This window comes from Lissotriton helveticus, chromosome 6 (assembly GCF_964261635.1).
Source record: "Lissotriton helveticus chromosome 6, aLisHel1.1, whole genome shotgun sequence".
NCBI lineage: Eukaryota > Metazoa > Chordata > Amphibia > Caudata > Salamandridae > Lissotriton > Lissotriton helveticus.
The window spans coordinates 784468260-784488604 of NC_136067.1; positions in this window are offsets into that span (position 1 = coordinate 784468260).

Consider the following 20345-nt stretch of genomic DNA (forward strand, 5'->3'; position numbering starts at 1 on the left):
GTTCCTCGTTAAAGTGGACTAAACTCAGGAATGGAGAGAGGTAAATATAATGTAACGTAGTGTGGGCTCATTATATATACTTGTTCAGTTTTTAGAGAGGCGAGTGGTGTCACTAAGCAGATATATTAAGACTTTACAGAGGTACACCTGTTCCACGGAGTGACTTAATTTAAAATACTCTCTCTGTACACTCTGATGCATTTATTGATTGGTATTAAGAGAGGATGCAACTCCCACTTAGGTTAATAGGGCCTCTCTGGCCAGGACTGGATTTTCCTCCGCTGAAAATTATTATAGCATTTAAAAGCCTAAGGTGGTTATTTAGACCCTGGCAAGCAGTGTGCCGGCCGTCCAGATTAGGTAATCCTATGTCTCGCTGCTACCCTTGTTAAGAAGACCCACCTGCCATATTTAGAGGTCTCCAACAGGCTAGAAAGGATCTCTGTGACGTCAGTGGACACAACGATGCAGCTGCTTGGATGCAGTCACGGAATCTTCACTGAACAGTTGCCATGCTTGGTGTTCCAACTCAGAAAAGCTTTTTTATTTTCAAGAAGTAAAGCAGGAAATATGGACCAGGAAAAAAACAATGACCCTGACACACTGGGAATTTTCTTCCTGGATCTAGGGAATCTATTAAGCATTTTTCCCAGTCGGAACTGTCATGCATGGCACAGCCATTCTGGGTACGTTTGTCTGGGCATAAATAGGTGAGCATCACTTTCACATGATGGCCCTGTAATGGACGTGTCGTCAGTTCAAGGGTTTAATCCGGGGGGCCTAGCTGATGTGCAAACATAGTGCCCGGGGGATTCTAAATAGAGTGGCCCTGACTGTAAATCATGGGTACTTACAAACATTTTATCAAGGGCCACAAAGTTTGGTCTGTGTTGTGACGAGGGACGCCTCAATGCCAGCAGGGGGTATACAACCTTTACAATGCAACTTTTACAATGCACTAACATTACAACGAAACTTTTACAACACAAAATCCATTACAACGCATGCATTTACAACGCAGTCATTACAACACATGACACTACAACGCACACCACTACAACGCATGCCATTACAACGCAGTCATTACAACGCATACCATTACAACGCATAGCATTACAACACATAGTACCCTACACTATCCAACACTTACCCTACTGTTGCACCCCTGGAGTTAGAATAGTAATTTTTACCCCTACACTATCCAACACTTACCCTACTGTTGCACCCCCTGGAGTTAGAATAGTAATTTTTACCCCTACACTATCCAACACTTACCTTACATGCAATGTAATGTAATGCGTTGTAATGGTATGCGTTGTAAATGTAGTATGCGTTGTAGTGGAATGCGTTGTAAAGGTAGTTTAAAAGAATTTGTTGTAATGGTATGCGTTGTAATGGTGAGCGTTGTAATGGATGTTGCGGTGTAAAAATTGCGTTGTAAAGGTAGGCGTTGTAAAAGTATGCGTTGTAACGTCATACATCCCCAGCGGGGTGGTGATTGGACAAATTTGGGTACAGGGGAAGAGAAGCATATACATCTAGGGACTGGATTGTGAAACCAGAAAGCCTGATATTAATCCCAGATTCCCCACTTTACCAAATTGTGTGGAATGAAATACACTTTTTGAATTGCGAAAAGACATTATCATGTTTCGGCACTTTTTCTGCAAGATAGCTTTGAAAATGAAGGTATTACTAAAGTTAAGTGGAGCAGGACAACCTAGTTACTTACTTTTTTAAACTTCAATAAACTTTTAAACAAAGGCTTGCCTGTATATTTAAGGTATTTTAATGTTAGTGCTGAGCTCAGTGAACAGCAGCCAATGCTGCTGTTGATCAGGGGCCGCATGTAAATGTCAGGAGGGCCGCGATAAATGTCAGTAGGTACGTATGCGCCCCCGGCTGTACTTTGAGGGTCATTGCTCTAAATAGAGTGGGGGAACTGCAAGTTTGGCGAGGAGAAACAACTGGCAATTTACTGTGCTGCTCCATTCTGCCCCACTCCAAGAGAATCCTTTAATATGTTTCCTAAAGCTTTCAATGAGCCTGCGCGAGGTTCCTATCATCTCGATTTTAGTGATATACCCAATAGTGATCTCTTTACTCTAGCTCCTCCTATCTTCTAGCAGTACTCAAAATTTGTAGAGCTCATAGTGGAGGTCGAACATTCCCATGTCTTTCAGCATAGATGCAGAACTGCCTGCCTATGAATGTAAGAGTCACTCACAATCATCTGGTTTTCAGGAAGGGACTGCAAACCTGTTTCTTTGCTAATTCTGTCAAATCAGTGTTGCTGTACTTCTTCTTGTACTTGTAGGAGTGCTAGGACACTCCTCAGGGTAGCTGTGTACAATAAGAATGCTAAGTCATGCAAATCCTAAATCATCCCAAGCAATCCCCAACCTAGAGGCATTGCCATAGAACTACTCTTTATTAGACCTGCTTTAAGTTGTAGAAGTGTTTTGCTTCTCAGTGTTCTGCAGTCACTCGAGATGATATGTTTTTGAACAAGGAAGAAGCAGGTGTTTGAGTGCAATACTTTGCACATGATACTGGATATCCCGTTGAGTGCTGTGTACTTCCAGCAGATGCTATTCAAGAGATTATAGCACTGGCATAATGCGATAAAAGTTTTCTTACTAATATTGGGCCACGTATCAATGTGCAGTACTGCTTTGAGGATGGTAAGACAAATTGTGGGGAGACCAGCTAGCACCCCGCTGCCATTGTCTTTTTGAAATAATGCCATTACCTGAATCGTCAGTCTTTTAGTCGGCTCTCAGCATAGATAATTTGATATCCTGAAACACCTTCAGGTATGGTACATTTTACTGGCTAGGGTGTTGAGGAGAGATGAGATTGAGATTTAGTTTAGAGCTAAGGTTTAATCCCAGGGATGTGGTCACTTAATGGCCATTTATTGGTATACCAAGGTAGACGAAGGTTCTTCAAGTGGTATTTTTCTCTCAGTATTTTTTCTCTCAGTGATTTAGGGCATCATGGTGTTAAATGGCCATTGCAGTCATTTTTTAAGTAGAGCTGATTGCCAGCTGTGTGGCGATGCTATGAGATTCCACTGTTCTATAATAGTTTATCCAAACAATCAATATGCAGATAGGCAATGGTGTAAGTATTGCTTCAATGAACGCTTACCACCAGTAATTGTTCAAAGATCAACTCAACTGCATTAGACATTTTGCGCACTTTGTGCATGTTTGCCCTGAGCGTGTCCTGAGCTCACTTTACCCTGGGGACTTAAGCTTCACTCCACTGATGAAGACCAACAAGGTCAAAACATGTCTGCTGCTCCTTGCATTCCCTTTTAGAAGGGGCGGGGCTCTACCTTTTGGGCTAGGTTGTGCCTCATAGGGCGAGGCCAAGATGGATAGGCAAATGTTTTTTTTTCAGAAATAAATTAATGATGGAAATGAAAATCCAAATAATTACTGCTGGTTAATACTCATAAATATCTATGCTTTATTTTTTGTTTTTTCTTGAAACAGACATAAATGCATTCATGGTGATTACAATGTACTTCTCTGTGTTAAATTATTCGCATTCATAGACAAAAAAGAAGAGAGAGCAGAAATGCTGATTGAAGACCAGATGAACAGTGGGCAATTTTATGCCAATTGAATCTACCCTTTCACTTGGTGGAGCTGTGTGCTGCCAACCTAGAGTTGTGACAGCATCAGATTGCCCTATTCGTCAAATGTGGTTTTTCCACCTCGAGAGTATTGACACTGTAACAAGATTAGGGATGGAAAACGATTGCAAACTCCTGAAAATGAAGTTTGAGAACGACTGGCGCGTGCTTCTATGTTGTTTCATACTTTGCTATTGATGGCATGTCCTGGTCCGATTTCTTTTATAACTTCTGCCGCAGAGTCCCCTGTCGACCCTACACCCTTCGACTTGCATGGACCACTGGTATCTTTACTACTAGAGGCACACAGGGCAGCGTGTTGCTGACCAGAGGGGCAGGGGTTGAAGTGAAGGATTCTGGGAAATGCTCTCTGGCAAAGGAATTAACTGTAAGAACACAAGTAAGACTGCCTACCTTGGGCTGCCCGCGTGAATGTTTTATGTACTTCCTCGCGCCCAGGAGTAAAAATGAACCATACATTATTAGACACGCATTTCTGCGTTGGAGTTTCAGCCAAAGATTTTGAGCGGTTTCAGAAGCCTGGCAAATGCATTCTGGGAGGTCTGTGTAAACCCCCTATCTGAAATGTTGATTATTTGCACTGTTTCAAATATCAGTCAGATTGCTTGACTCACAAAGGGGGACTGAGCAGGAAGGGAATGAGTTCCAGAAAAAAACAGTTATCCATGGTAAGGATACTGGACAGATACTTGCAGGTGGAAAAAAAGCCAATTGCCGCGTTTCTCCGCGAGGAAACATTTCATTGAGGAAGAGGAGGGTAGGGAAGCCAGCTCGTGAGAGATGAGACAGAGACACCCAGCTCCTAATCATCCATGTGACTCAAACCGGTATCAACCCATTAAACGCTAAAGAGAGGCAGCACTCTGTTGCACTGCTCCTGCGGTAGAGAACCACGTGGAACTCACTCATCCAAAGTTTGACCCCGGACAGGGATGACTCTGTCTTTCGTCCTCAGAAAGTATGCACATTTTATCCCATTCAATTACGTAAAATGTCACCTATTGTGAACGTACCAAGACGAATGTGTTGCTTCATCTGTGTTGAGAATATCGGCATTTTACTAAAGTGGTGGATATCATTTGCTTTTGGTGGTTTGTGTCCGCCTGTGTCTGCATCAGTAGAGTGCATGCTCCTGTGGTCCCTTGTGCAGTGATGCCTTGCGTGTCCTGTAAGCAATATTCCAGAAGTGTCTCCAGAATGACCTGCATACGTGACGACAATAAAATATTTTTCATGTGAACTACTTGGCTTCAGTCTTTTTTTAAAAATTATTTTAATGAGTATACAACCAAGTAGGCTGCAGTCATACCATAACAGCCAAGTAGTTCCACAGTCAAATAACAATTCTGTTTGCCTCGATCGACATTAAGCTCAATTCTTCCCCACTGTATCAACATCGATATCATCCATGAGATTTCTTCCCATGATGGCCCTGTCAGGTTGCACAGAGTGGCCAGTGCAGATTCCACCCTTATGAATGTTCCATTTACCTCAGACCTGTTCCCATTTCCTGGGGCAACCCCAACCTTCGAATACTCCCTCTCTTTGATCATGCACCAATCCATATCTCTTTCCCACTTCTCAAGGGTTGGTATGTTGGTGTGTCGAGCCACATTTAGTTTAGCTATTGTCATACCTAATGTTGTCCATATTTGGTCTTTACGACCCAGATCAGTCGAACTACCATATGTTAAAGAAACACAGTTTTGGCTCGGGCTGTAGGTCCATCCCACACACTTGCGTCATTATGCGCATAAAGGCTTCCCAGTATTGTCTGATCCTCGGACAGTCCCATAATATATGGTAGATAGTGCCTTCTTACCCACTTAGTCGCTGACACGTCGAGGTAAACTTCCTGCCCATTTTGACCAACATGTCCCTAGGGAGGTAGGATCTGTGAAGTATTCTGAGTTGGATCAATTGTAGTTTCGAAGACATGGCCACTTCTTTAGGGGAACCAAGGGGTTCCTGCCAGTCCTCATCTTGCACCTCCCCCACATCCCTATGCCAGTGCTCGTGGAGCCATCGGAGGGAGTCGGAGGAATTATGTACTATTTTTTGGTATGTCAGGGAGATCCCTCTGTGATCTATGAGATCAGTGAGGAGTCTGCCCTCCAACTGGAGGCACCAGGGAGGGAACTCCCTCACGGTATGACTGCAATTAGGGTATGTCTAACCTGTAGACATCTGAAAGTTTTGGTCGTGGTGAGATTATATTCCTGCTGCAGGTCAGCAAATTGGACTACCCCTCCCCTAGCCCATAGGTCTCCTACTTACGAGATTCCTATGAGGTCCCACTTGTCGAATCCAGGGCAGTTAGACAACCAGCCCAGTCTCCCAAAGTGACTTGTGTTATTTTATTATGCCATCCAGCCTCTATTTTACTATGTACCAGAGTTTGATTGTTTGCACCGTGGGACCTGTGAGTTTATTGCCCCTAGGGTTAGTGTGTAATACTTGTGTGTAGCCCCATGTGCCCAGGAGGAGTCTGTCCATTCTACACCCCAGCTCATTGTGTGCCCGGTGCGCCCAATGAATAATGACCACCAGTTGTGCTGACCAGAAGTATGACTGACTGTTCAGTAATGCAATTCCCCCATCTTACCACCCCTTCAACGACTTCTGCATAGATATCCACAAGGTTTTCACATCCCAGAACAAAGTTCGCACTTCAAAATCAATAGCTTGGAAGTAGAATTGACAAATTGCATATGTTGTGACTGTGAAGCATAGAGGAAGTAGAGAAGCCCCATAATTTTGAATAGTGCTGTGCATCCTGGTAGCGATAGCAGTCATGTTCTCCAGTGGTGGACATCACTCCGGAGGGGGGGCAAAGGGGTTTGTAGATTATGGGTACAAACAGGTCTGGGTCTGCGGTAACCAATATCCTGAGATAGCGGAAGCTCTCCGCTGCAATTGCTGCTTTAAACTCCACTGACAAAGCAGGGGGTGGGCCATGTAGTATGAAGTTTGTGGATTTGGACCAATTTATAGAGTAGTCTGAATATTTACCAAAATTTGTGAAGATATTTATAATCCTAGTTATGGACCGGTATGGTGTGGCGACTTTACAATAAAATATCATCAGCATGTAGTTATATTTGGTCCTTCCATCCCTCTGAATCCCTGTATTAGTGGGCCACCACTGACCCAAGTTGCCAGTGGCTCCAGAACTATTGCAAAGAACAGAAGTGACATGGTGCAACCCTGCTGCTTTCCCCGCCCAAGAGGAAAGGCGCTCGAGGGCCGCTCTTTCATCATGACCTGTGCCATGGGTTACAGCTAGAGGAGCTGGATCCACGCCAGAAAGTTCCTCAAGGACTGCAAATAAATGTGGCCACTTGAATGTGTTGAAGGCCATGTACTGTACCACTGCATCTTCTTGTATAGTATCCTTTCTGCCCACCACCCCATTAAGTCGGGGCAAATTAGGGGCTGTGTTTCTCCCTTGCATACAACCGGGTTGTTCTGGGCGCACTAATCTGGAGAAATGCCGGATCAGTCAGGAAGCTATTAATTTGGCTAATATTTTGGTCTCCGCATTAAGCAGGGAGGTGGGTCGGTACGAAGCACAATGCTTTGCCGGTTTACCCAGTTTATGGATAAGTATGATTGAGGCTAGTCATTGGTCCTCTGGCAGTTCACCTGCCCTTCTTCTCTCCAAGTAAATTTTGAGCAGGTGAGGTGCCAAATGTGAGGGAGGCTATTTGGCCCCATAGCCTTTCCCGACTGGACACTACAAATAGCCGAGATTATGCCTTGATAGTGGGATTGCTCTTCATGAATGTCAAGTCCTCAAAGGAGAGCACAGGGAGTGGGAGCTCTATCAAAACGTCTCTCGAGTCTTCAGCTGTGGTCGTATTCGTGGGAGTGTAGAGGCGAAGGCAGTGCTATGATAATGCCTCAGCAATAACTTGCGGGTCACTATACTTGGCTTCAGTCTTGCTTCATCCATGCTACTCCTTTCATTACAATGGTGACAAGCTGAAAAGGAAGGAGGCGGGGAGACAGGAAGGGGGGACGAAGTGAGAGCATGTGGTTTGCTGGTCAGAGCTGCCGATCTTGGAACTGGGGAACCAGATTCGAGTCTTGGTGTTGGCTCAACGTCCTGTGATTTAGGGCAAATCACTTAATCTCCCTGTGCCTACCAAAAATGAATGTGTCCTTATGTAATGCAACTAGTGCTCATGTAAAGCACTCCAATACCTTTGGGTCGAGTTCCCACTATATAAAACTGCATTAAACAAAAATTGATGAAAGGTGCTGGTTTTGAAATCAACAGCAGCTGTGCTAGTAAACAGCAACCTTTTCTAAATCCACCATGGGAAGTCAGTCATGGATTGCTGAGCAGGGGCCAAATGAGTAAAAGTGAGATTGATAGTTGCAGTAAGCTGGTCATTCGTTAAATAAATCACCATACCGAAGCTTAGAGAACCTATTGAGCAAAATAGGTCTTAACTGGTGGATGACATTATAACCATTGTATGGAACCTTAATTATTATTAGCTAAATGGGAATAAACTCTAAAGTTTACAATGCGGATCCTGGAGCTTAGCTAGTACCAAGTGGTGGACCCATTCTGTAGTAAAGGACTTAAACCTTGGGCGAGTCAAAGAAAAAAAAAATCCCCTATGTTGAAGCAAAACCCTTGGGGCCAGATTTACAAGGAACTGACGCATCTGCATAGATGATTCAGCGCCGAATGTCCTTCCACAACCATGGATGCACTGTATTCACAATACAGTGCTCCATGGCGCAAGGATTAACAGATGCGTCAGAAATTCTGATGCATCTGTTGGCACAAAGTGACACATTGCTGGAGTTGCTCATGAAAGTGACGCAACTCCAGGAGTGCGCCACAAAAGATTGGTGAACCCCATTCAAAAAAGCCCTGCATCATTACTTAAGTCTGAGCTGGCATAAGGATTTTGACGCAGTGAATGCGCAGAGTGACTGAGTCAGTTCTACATCGGTTTTTGCGTGGGAACGCACACCCTGCATACATTATACCTGGCGCAGGTATAATGTGACTGAGGGCTTTACACCGTGACGCATCTCCTTAGATGTGTCATGTTGTAAATTGGTCGCATTTTTTTACACCCATGTTGCATCACAAAAGTGATGCAACAATGGCGCAAAAGTTTTGCAAGGGTCTTGTAAATCTGCCCCTTGATTTCTGCCAGACAACTGCAAGTTTATCTAACGGCTCTGCTTGCCACCCAATGGACTCACACAGTGGACTGCTAAATTTCATGGTGAAGAATCACAATACACACTCCAGCAGCACCCAAGGTATACTTCTACATCAGGAATGTAGATATGCCCATGACATGAGAGCAATATTCTTTCTGGAGGCTTGTACTGAAACTGATATGACTCAAGGGAGTTCCTGTCAACCGAGCACCTTATTTGAAAATGTCCACACAGAAAGCGGCAGGATAACGAAAACAGGGAGCATCCAACTCGGTAGTGGACAAGGAGATGTTGATAATACCAAAGCCCACTAACAGCACCAACTGGAGCAGATGGGGAATAGCTGTCACAACTCCAAAGTGATAGCAGCATCTCTTAATGAGTGTCAGGAACAGGTGCAGAGGACCATGGGGCATGGGATAACTGTCAAATGGATGTTGTTCCTTTCTCTTTGTCTTTGCTTCTGCATCTTCTCCTCCCATCAGCGTTTTCTGCATGTCTCGTCTCTCCTCACAGGCTTAGTACAGCAGTAAACAAATGAGATTGTCTATTGTTTTCTGAAATGTGCATGTAATGTAAATGAACTATTTGGTGTTTGAATAACTGGTGTAAAATGTTGTTATAGTCCACGGACTCTTCCGCTGTAATTCTGCTGATGGGTTACCAAATTGAGCTGGTGTACGGACCAATGTTTTCTGAATGTTGCATTTTAGCTGAACTTCTTATGACAATATGTTGCTGAGGCTGCTCATAGTTTACTTAGAAATCGGTTAGTGTTAGCACTATTTGTATGCCATTTAAGATTCTGATTTGCCAAATATTGACTGTGCCATGTAAAATCTGTACCATTAGCTTTTTTCTTATGCAAACATTGTCTATAAGGACCTTAGTTTCTGGGAGTGAGCCAGAGGTTTTTGAGTTCTCTTTCAAGCTACTCGGGATGCTGACTGACTTTTATAGATTTTGCTGCTCACTTAAGACATTAATGCTTTATTGGTGTTTTTTTTATTATTCTGTATAACTCTGCAATTTGAGACTTTATTCTGTACTGTTTCATTTTGAAAATTTGTAATAAAACCCTTTAACTTTTCTCGCAATCTAGAATCCAGTTATTAAGTGGTCTTCATGACTATTTGTGTTATTTGCTAAACTGATGTGAGATTTGAAATGTTGGGGTGTCACGAATATTGGGGCTTAGTCCTGATTATTGTGGTACTGGGTTCCTCTCCCACAAGCAATTGTAGCATAGTATGGTTGTTTAAGAGCACCCCCTCTTTTGTGAGGGACCCTAGAGTTGCATTAAGTAACCCAAAAGATTTTTCTTGATTTTGACCCTGCCACAGAATTATTTTCCCCAAACCGTGAGAACTTTCTCTCCGGAGTTTTCCTGCAGAAGCGGTCTTGCCATGTGTTCCTGAATGATTTGGATTATAAATATGAATAGGGCATATTGATTGATGTGTTTTGTATGTTTGTGTTGAGTAACGCTTGTGTAATGGATTGTTGTTCGATTTGAGTTGTTTGGATATCTTATGATTTTTGGGGGTTTTGTCAGCAGATGAATCACAGATTTTTAGATGTAGTATTCATATTTGTGATTTTCTTGTTGTTTAAAAGTTGTTGATTGTTCGTTGTTTTGTTTACTGTGGTTTTACTTGTGTGCATAAATGGTGTGTAGAGCAGGCGCCGTCTACACACATTTAGAAATCCTAATTGATTCTGAGTTAATACATTTATTTTCTAGGTTGTGTGTATCTAATTAAGTTGCTGTTTCTTCTGCACAGGGTCTGCTTAGCGTGAATTGTGGTTTTAGGACAGTAACGTTTTCAGAGGTTTCCGTTTCTCTCTTTCCTGGGATTTTTTTGTACAAATAAAACTATATTACTACACCATATTAACTTCTTTCCTATTTAGGTTGAGCAGGCAAGAGGTTTATGAGTTTAAAGTTGTTTTAAAAGTGTCTGCAATTGTATTCCATGTTCACAGAGAAGTTGCGCTGTGATTGGTTAGTCAGCCAGGGAGCTTTTCTGAAATTGGTGCAATATCACCACAAAGCAGCGCTCTGATTGATTGGTTGCTGATAGAGCCGCTTTGTGATAGGTTGACCTCTGACAGAGCCCCACTGGGATTGGTTGTTTTTTCTAGCTTGTTTGTTGTGATTTTGAGCTGATTGTTTAGTCTGTTTTAGGCAAAAATAATGAGCAATGTGTTGAAAAAGCCTAAAGTTATTTTTGTACCTATGAAAGGGTCAGGAATTACCTGCCGGAGGGATGACTACATACAAAATGATGATGGACATCAGGTACTGTACATGCACCTGGATGTCTAAATAGCATGATTGCATGCTTTCTAAAAAGATTTACAGTTTTCTTTACAGAGTACAGTTAACATGAGAAAGTTAGATTTCTTGAGACAGACTTTTTACGACATGAAGCCATTGCTTAGATCCACACAGTTTGAGGCGGTAAATGAATGGCGACAGAGAAAGTGAGAAAGAAAATGTCAAAGCTGGTCAGAAAGTGGCTTTAGAATAAGTTGGATCAACAGGAAAGATGTTGGAAGAATAATATATGATTGATTGAGGAAAAATCTGTCATAGAGACAAATGAACGAGACAAAACAAATAATGAAGAGAAATCAAATGATTATTCTAATGAGGAGGATAATTTCTTTAATGAACTTTTGAATTGTGGACCTCCTCCCTATTCTACTGCAATAGCATGTGACAGGAACTAACGGTTCTAATTGTGATACTAGTGCTGGTTCTGGGTCAAGACCTGACATGGGAGTGGAGGGAGATGGTACTACTGTATAAGTTTCCTTGTCTGCTGTACTAAGTGCATCAACTGAGACCAAGATAATAGTAATGCCCAATACTCGCAAAGATGTTCAGCCTGTTATACAGGTGCAGGCTGGCTCACCTGAAAGAATGGCAATAGTTGAGGAGGCTTCTAAAGTCTTAGATATTGGTATTTTGAAAATCGCATTTGGTGAAATGCTAGAGGAAAATATTGAATTCAATAGGCTGTAAAAATACAATGTTGATGAAATTAGATATTTACTTAAAGAAGCAGCCAGATGCACGAATGAAGTGCTTGGAAAGCTATAAGGACTAGCTGATGAATTAGAAGTTGATAACAGCAAAATGAAAAATGATAATAGGCTTGATTGCTTTAAGGACTTTAAGATTTAATTGAGAAGACAAGGGATTAGTGTGACCTAAAGAAATACAAAGAGAGATGGAACGAAGAGACAGTGCGTAAAAGGAAAACATAGGGAGCAGAGACAAATGGAACAGCAAGTAACTCAGAAGGTGACACTGTCACAGTCTTGCAGTTTCCTTTAAGCGTGATACACTGAGGGAATCTTATGCAAGTCCTGTGGAAAAGAAATGATCTTCATGCTTTTACTCAGAATTTTCCAAAACTGTGAGAGGAGCCAAGGGAATGGTATAAAGAGGTACTCAAATTGGCACACATTTCACAGGTGCTGTCAACTGGGTTTGATATCATTATTTGAAATTGTAGTTCCTAGTGACTTGTGGGAAGAGTGCAACACTTTAGTTAAAGGGCCAAATATAGAACCCGATAATGCTCCCAAATGCTCCCAAAAGCTGACAGATATAAGGCTGTGGTTGAACATTTTAGAAAACTAGTTTCTGAAAAGGATGTTAATTGGGCAAAAAGTTGAGGACAACACATAAGCCAAAAGAGTCATTACATGGTTTTTTTTGAGAGGCTTATGCAGATTTCCAAGAAGCATAGTGGTGTCCATGACCCCGAGAAAAATGGAATTAGTGGTTTTGTGACTGCTTTTGTCAATGGTTTAAAACCAGAGAAGTCAATGGCCACCCCATTTCATTTTTGATTGATACAGGGGATACCTATTTTACAGTCTATTTTGTGGAAGTTCCAAACCTACCATTCTTGGGAAGAGAAGTATAAGTTGTAGGTATCAGTAATAAACACATTGTTAATCAGGTTACAGCAGGTGTTCCAGTTAAAACTGGTCGAATGAAAAATAGCCATTAGTTTGTTTTCTGTGATTCAATTTACGTGGAAGGAACGTACTACGGAAAATGAATTGTGCAATTTATTGGACACCGGATAGAATTGCAATTGAAACCTAAGGTCAAGACTCAGTTTTCAAAATAATATCATAGGAGTCTAAAGTACAGTTGTTTCTAGGTTTAACAAAAGATGACTTTCCTTCAGATTCAAATTATACTGCCAAAGCTGAAGTATGGGACTACTCTGGAAAAGAGGTTGGTCTGATTACAAGTGCCAAACCATTTGAAATAAAAGTGAGACCAGATGCAGTTTTCCCTTTGGCTAAGCAAGATAGTCTTACTAAAGAAGCAAGATATGGAATGAAACCTGTGATTGAAATGATAATGAAACAAAAAATCATCCGGAAGGTACTTGGTAGTTCTTGTAACTCTTACATTATGGGAATTAAAATGCCGAGTGGCAAGTGGAGAATCATACAAGATCTCCCCAAGATTAACAAGATAGTGATTCCATACTATCCAGCGGTACTGAATCCAACAGTCATTTTTTTACAAATTCCTTCAGATACGGAGTGATATATAGTCATTGACTTATATCAAGTGTTTTATATTGATACCCTTTCACAAGGAGTTGCAATTTCTCTTTGTTTTTCAATTTTTTAATAAAGTCCTTGTGTGGTGTAGAAACTCAAAAGGGTAAACCAAAAGTTAAAAAAATGTAGTCAAACCTTTAAGAAAGATTTAGAAAGCTTGAGGTTGCCTTGTAATTCAGTCTTGGCTCAGTATATAGATGCCTACTAATTGCATCAAAGACAAGCATTTGCAATGCAATTGGTCTTGCCTTGGTACTTTATCACCTTGCATGCTCATGACAAGCTCAGCTCATCATGAGGCACGGTGCTTCTGTGCTCATGACGAGCTGAGGTCGCCATGAGCCGTGGAACGCTCACACACGGGGATAATTCCCCTGCTGTGCTGAACGTTCCACAAAAACTGGTGCGGCCGTGACAAGCTCAGCTCGTCATGAGCACATGAGCACTGTGCCTCATGATGAGCTGAGCTCGTCATGAGCATGGGGGCGCTGTGCATGCCCCCCGCCCCTCAGCACAGTGGGGGAATTACCCCCGTAGCAAAGGGGTTAAATGTAGTTATCTATGCAGCACATTAGGCTGGGTGCTGAAACATCTACTGTTCTTTAACATGGAGGGAAAGTGTGACACGCCAGGTATGGGAACACATGGAGAAACATATTGCATTTAAATGGGAAATGGTATAGTCCAAAGCTCTGTTCTTAATATAAAATCAGGGCCTTTGGTGGTCACATCACTGAAAATACAAGAGTTGAAAAAAATATTATTGTCTATGGCTGCTCATGGAAGACAATTTCTATGGACTGGAATCTAGAGAATGCTAAAGAGATTCTGGTATTTTACTGACCTCTGCCGGTCGTTTTCTATTAAGAAAGTTATGTAGAGGCAGTTGCCAGAAAAATTTAAAAAAGAAAGCCCCTCTGGAGAAAGCATTTCTGGTATTTCACTGGCCTCTGCCGGTCGTTTTCTATCAAAACAGTTAAATAGAGGCAGTTGAACAGAAAAAAAAGTCTCTAAGTTAAAGCAGACAAGTCCTAGGGCTGATCTACAGAGCTCACAAAGTGCATACACATATAAGTATAAAATAATAAGTATATACTAAAGTATATACAAGAGGTCTCGAATGCTCGACCTAATAAATAAAGGAGAACGGTAAGTTTGATGCGATTGCCTTGTAAATCATGTAGCTGAGGTCTCTCCAACTAAAAGGCTGTAGTATATAAGGTCTCCCCAAGTATTGTTAACAAAAAGTGACGTATCTCTAACATCAGATTGAAAAAGGCGCGAGGAAAGTCTCAACAGAGTGGGCTTCTGCAGTTCTAAAAATGGGTCCACTAACCACCCGGAAGCAGGTGCAGATGTTTCTTGGAACAGCTGGCTACTGTCATCAGTGGATCCCAAACATTTCCATTTTTCGTAAAACCTTAAGTAAGGTTGGGTTGACCGACAGTGATGTACAAGATTTAGTATGATGTGAAGATGAATGTAGAAATACATTTTTTTATTGTTTATTTATTTATAAAGTTTTATATAGCGCAAACTTGATCCCGAAGGATATCAGAGCGCTTTACAATTTGAGACAATTAAATAACTTCCCACCCTATTCCCCTATAAACCCACATCCCACTATGGAACTAAAAATGCAAAATGAGAACAAAAAAATGTAATAACTACTAACATTTTTACACAGATAATAAAAACAAAAAAAATATATATATAAATATATATATATATATATACAAATAGTAGATTTTCTCAGGATACCATTTTACCAGCGATTCGGCTTGGACAAGTATATATCACATATTTACAGAGTGAAAAGAGAAGTAAAAATTAAAAACAATAAAATTAAAATAGAAAGGATTAGAGAGCGGTATGTGGGGGAGAAGAGTTGGAGGCTGAGATGTTTGGAAACAAAGACCAAATAAACAGCTACATACTACTAAGGGACAGGTTAGACTATTTCATGCAAATATTTCGAAAGGTAGTTGCGAAAAGCGTTTGGCTCAAATTAAAGGACTATTTGGAAATGGATAATGCTCATTCATTAAAAAAATGAAATGGACAAAAATCATTTAGTTTGAAAATCCTCTCATTGCATTATTTTCTTTCACGTGACCTTCAACTATAAACCCTGCCCTGTTATTCTAATCCATACCAAATATAAACATAATTGAACCTTAATTTCTCACACTGCCTCATTTCACAATACTGTCACTAACCCTATCCCCGGACGCCATGTGTGACCAGGAAATTGCTTTTTCACACCAGTGAGTGGAGTAAAAATGAACTTCAACCAAATGATTTGAACTGGTGACCAATTACCAAAATACGCTATTTCTTGCCAAGAGTTTAACAACCATCATAGCAGGTTTCTTACAAAACTAGTTGATCTTAAAAAGGATTGCCCACAGAAGATCATTATCGGTGAATGCCTTATATGACAGACCAATATGCAATAGTGTAGGCTTGGGTTTTTAATCATGTCACAGACTACAGATCCAAAACAAAAAGGGCCACACCTTGGCCCTTCAAGCTAGCACATCTGGCAGTGCCAAACTGACAAACTCCCCAAAAGGCCAGTGCAACACTACACTATGCACATGATCTCCCCTGAGGTGTGGTCAAGTGCACTATATGCCGACAGGAAGGTAAATCAGGTTCGCCGTATAGGCAACAAGAATCAATGCCCAACTGGTTTTATTTTTTTCCAGTTAAAAATGTTTCAGACAATCTTAATCTGAACCAAATGAAGATCGTATATAAACTAGGACTAAAACTGCAAAAATGTAATAATATAGCAATTTAAGAACCTGAAACAGAATCCGTGACAGAAGGACTGGCGGCAGCCTATGAAATAGAGAAGTCAGAGGCATATCACACTATCACACCTGAAACTTGTGACTTGTCTGGACTACACAACAACCTATTCTAAACTACTCCCCTACCAGCACTCCCTTAAACATAGATTAAATACCGTCAAAAACGACTTAAATTTCAAATAAAATGACAATAAAAATATTCTAATCTTACATTTTTGAGAGTGAGTCTGTGCCGTGTACCAGTTCTGGGAATGCCTGACTGCAATTTTATTTGTATTGTTTCCTGCCATGAGAGAAATTGAAGTTCTATATCAATTCTAGCACAAAGACATGATGATTTGAGGCGTTCAATTGCATACTCCTCAGCTGTCTTCAATGCAGTAGCTGTGAGTCTTCCAGAATTTTTAAATAGTTTATAGCTGTTTGTGCTGCTATTAAACGCAATGGAAGAATTGTGATCCATTTCTGAGACCCTTGAAGCATCTTTTCTGCCAAATGTATCTTCAGCAAATGTGGCAGAGTTAGTAGCATTAACAAGCGCTTGTTCATTGTCAACTGGTTTGAAAGAACAATCTATTCAAATAGCCAATATGAATTTAGAGTTGTGCATGACTATGATCTGCCGTGGCTGCAAAGAGGTCTTATTACATACTCTGGAACTCCAATAAAAAGCAGTGTTTATGTTTTTGATTTGTTGGAAGTAATATAGCAGCCAATAGAAATGGCCGTAGTCAAGTGTAATTCCTATAAGGCTAGAAATAATTTAGTCATACTTGGCAATTGATATGTGGTTCATTCGGCCAAATACTGTGGAATTCGATAAAGATACAGTGAGACCAGAGAAACGTACGGATGAGAAATCAAGAGTTATTTTAGTGTAAAATGCCGACATATTTAAAATGTTTCTTTGTGAACTCAATTAAAACTTCTTTAAATGAGTTGAGAGAATTTCAGGAAGATGTATAAGAGGAGAAAAAGAAATGGGAAAAGGCTAGGTTGCAAGGAAAAATTACCAAGATTCAAATGTGATAGCAGAAAACAAATACATTCAGATTCTATGCTGTATTCAATGGGGAAATATTTGCATCAACAGAGCTATGCAGTTAGAGGCAGTTTATTGCTAACCTTCAGAAAATACTGGGAAAATTCTACATTCAGGAATGCTACTGATGATATGTCTTCTAGATGTCTTAATTGTCAATGTAACAATCAGGGTAGAAGGACCATGACTATAATGAATCATATTGGCAAATCAGAAGGTTCATGAGACTTCAAGTACATTTTATATACATACCAAATTCCAATGGTCTAAAGTATGCCTTGGTTATTGTCTGTTTGTTCTCAAAATGGGTGGAACCCTTTCCCACTAAGAGATCAGATAGTCTTACAGTCACCAAACTTTTGTTGAGGGATTAAATACCCCGATACGGTAAACAACCTTAGTTGAAATAGATCATGGCACTCATTTAAAAAATGAGGTTTTGCAGTTCATTTGTACAGTGGTTAATATAAAACAGATGATTCACTGCAGCTACAGACCTAAATCTCCAGTAGTAGTTGAAAGAGTAAATGGCACTAGTAAACTAACACACATTTGTGTTTTAAGTGGCTTAAAGTGGCACATTCTCCTTGTTTTTATGAGCATGGGAAGCACTCCTGATAAAAAGACTGGTTTATCTCCCCATTAAGTGATCATTGGAAGGGCAATGTTTGCATACATTCCTAGGGTTTTGCTAGTTTAAATAACTTATTATATTGTATTGTATTACTGTAAAGGCAGCAGCCCGTGCAGGTGAGAGTTGTGGGGCAGTGGGGCCAGGTGGGGGGATTTAAACCGATGACGACGAGGGGAAGTTAATTATTTATTTAATTTCCCCTTGTGGGTATCTGTTGATTCCCCCCAACCTGGTACCACCGCTCTACCACTCTTACCTGCATGGGCCATGCCTGTGCAAAGGCCTGGCTGATATGGTGAAATCTGTCTCTTATTAGGTGAATTTTGCAACAGAAGAAACCAAAGACATTGCTTACCACAATTTGAGCCCCGGGGACTGGTTTGCTATCTGAAGACATGTCATGAAACATTGCTTGGACAAGCAATGGAAGGGTCCATTCCACGTAATCTTGAGATCAACACTGTGGTTAAACTTGTGGGAGTGCCACAGATGCATACGAAAAAAGTATGACTGAAAGAAATGACGAAGACAAAGACTGAATCAGTGGCAACATCACAGAGTTAAGAAGCAAAAGATGGTGTTCAAACTTCAGTCCAAGGTAACAGCCTGGATCCGGAGGAGGCAAATGTTTTAGAAGTGATGAAGAGAAACATGACAAAATAAAGTTGCAGGTTAGTGAACCCTCCAAAGAATAAGATTCTAAAACTTCTAAAGTACAGTTTCTCGATAAGAATCAGAGTAAAGGAGTGTTCAAGTGCAGCAGTCAAACGCAACAACTAGAAGTAGCCTATGATCCTGATAAGTTGCAGCTGAAAATCAATGTTCCTCAAATTCTCAGAGAAAGAAAGAAATGTGCAGTTGATCAATGGAAAAAGACTGCTCCAGATTGAAGTCAGAAGCAAGTAGGTCTTAAATGTAAGCGTGAAAAGTGAAAGCTCAAGTTCGATTGAAAGTTAAAGATCAAGTTCTACAGAGAGTGAAGAGACTTTGATTAGGACTGTAGCTGAACAACATGAAGATTAAGAAGATGTTCAGAGACAAAGAACAGACAAAAGGAAGAACGATGAACCAGAAAAGTTTGAGATATCATTTGAATTTGAAAAGAGTGGTAGTGAATCACTAGTGACCAGGAGATCAACAAGAAAGAGAATTCCAAATCGAAATTATACATCACCTGAATGGGTCCATCTAGCTACAGTCTCAGAAGAAGATGCTGCTGAATTGGGATATGAAAATATTAAATCCATTTTAATACAATTTGAAGTTAAGTCTGAGAGTAATATTAAGATGTTATGTTATGTTATGTTATTTAGATTTCTATAGTGCACAGCTGCCCCAGCAAAGGGGCGTCCCGGCGCTATGACCAACTGAAAAAAACCAGACAGTCATGAAAGCGAAAGAAAGCAGATACAGTGGCAAGAGCATACAGCGAATTAGAGCCTAGGCTGGAACAGGTGCGTTTTGATCGCCTTCCTAAAAGAAAGGAGATGATCGAGAGCACGGATGTGAGCTGGTAAAGAGTTCCAAAGCTTTGCCGCCAGATAGCGGAAGGACCGCCCACCAGCTCTACAACGTTTAAAACGTGGTACTATTACCAGGTTTTGGCCCAAAGACCTCAAAGAGCGGGAGGGAACATAAGGTGTTAACAGGTTCTCAAGGATTTGAGGGGAGGACTGTTTGAGAATCTTAAAGGATAGACACAGAGTCTTAAATTCTATCCTTTGAGCCATTGGGAGCCAGTGGATCTTCCGGATGGTTTCCATCGCCGAGCAGAACCTAGGTAGGCCCACCAGGGCTCTAGCCGCAGCGTTCTGAACGCGCTGCATCCTTGTAACTTCAGCTTGATTTGCCCCCAGCAGAAGCGAACTGGCATAGTCCAGCCGGGATAATATGCTGGCCTGGATTATTAAGCTTGGGATTTAAATGGAGGTGTAACGACCCTAAATGATCTTCCTAAAAGGAATGATCTAAACCATACAAGGGCCATGTCAGAGATCCCAGCCTCTTCCAGGCGGTGTAGCAGTACTGCATGCGAGATCGTGTCAAACGCGGCACTGAGATCAAGTAGAACCAGTGCCGCCGTCTGACCAGAATCGAGCATGGAGCGTAGGTGTTCAGTCAAAGCAAGGAGAGCAGTTTTGGTGCTATGACCTGGCCGAAACCCGTTCTGGGAGATATCGAGGATGTTGGCCAACTGGAGATGTTTGGTCAATACGCTATTAGCGTATGCTTCGGCCACCTTGGCTACCCAAGGGAGAAGGGAGATCGGCCAGTAATTCTCCAGTTTATTTGGGTCCAAGGTGGGTTTGTTCAAAATCGGGGTGACATAGGCCTGTTTCCACTTGGTCGGTACTGTCCCAGTGGCGAACGACATATTAATGAGTTGGT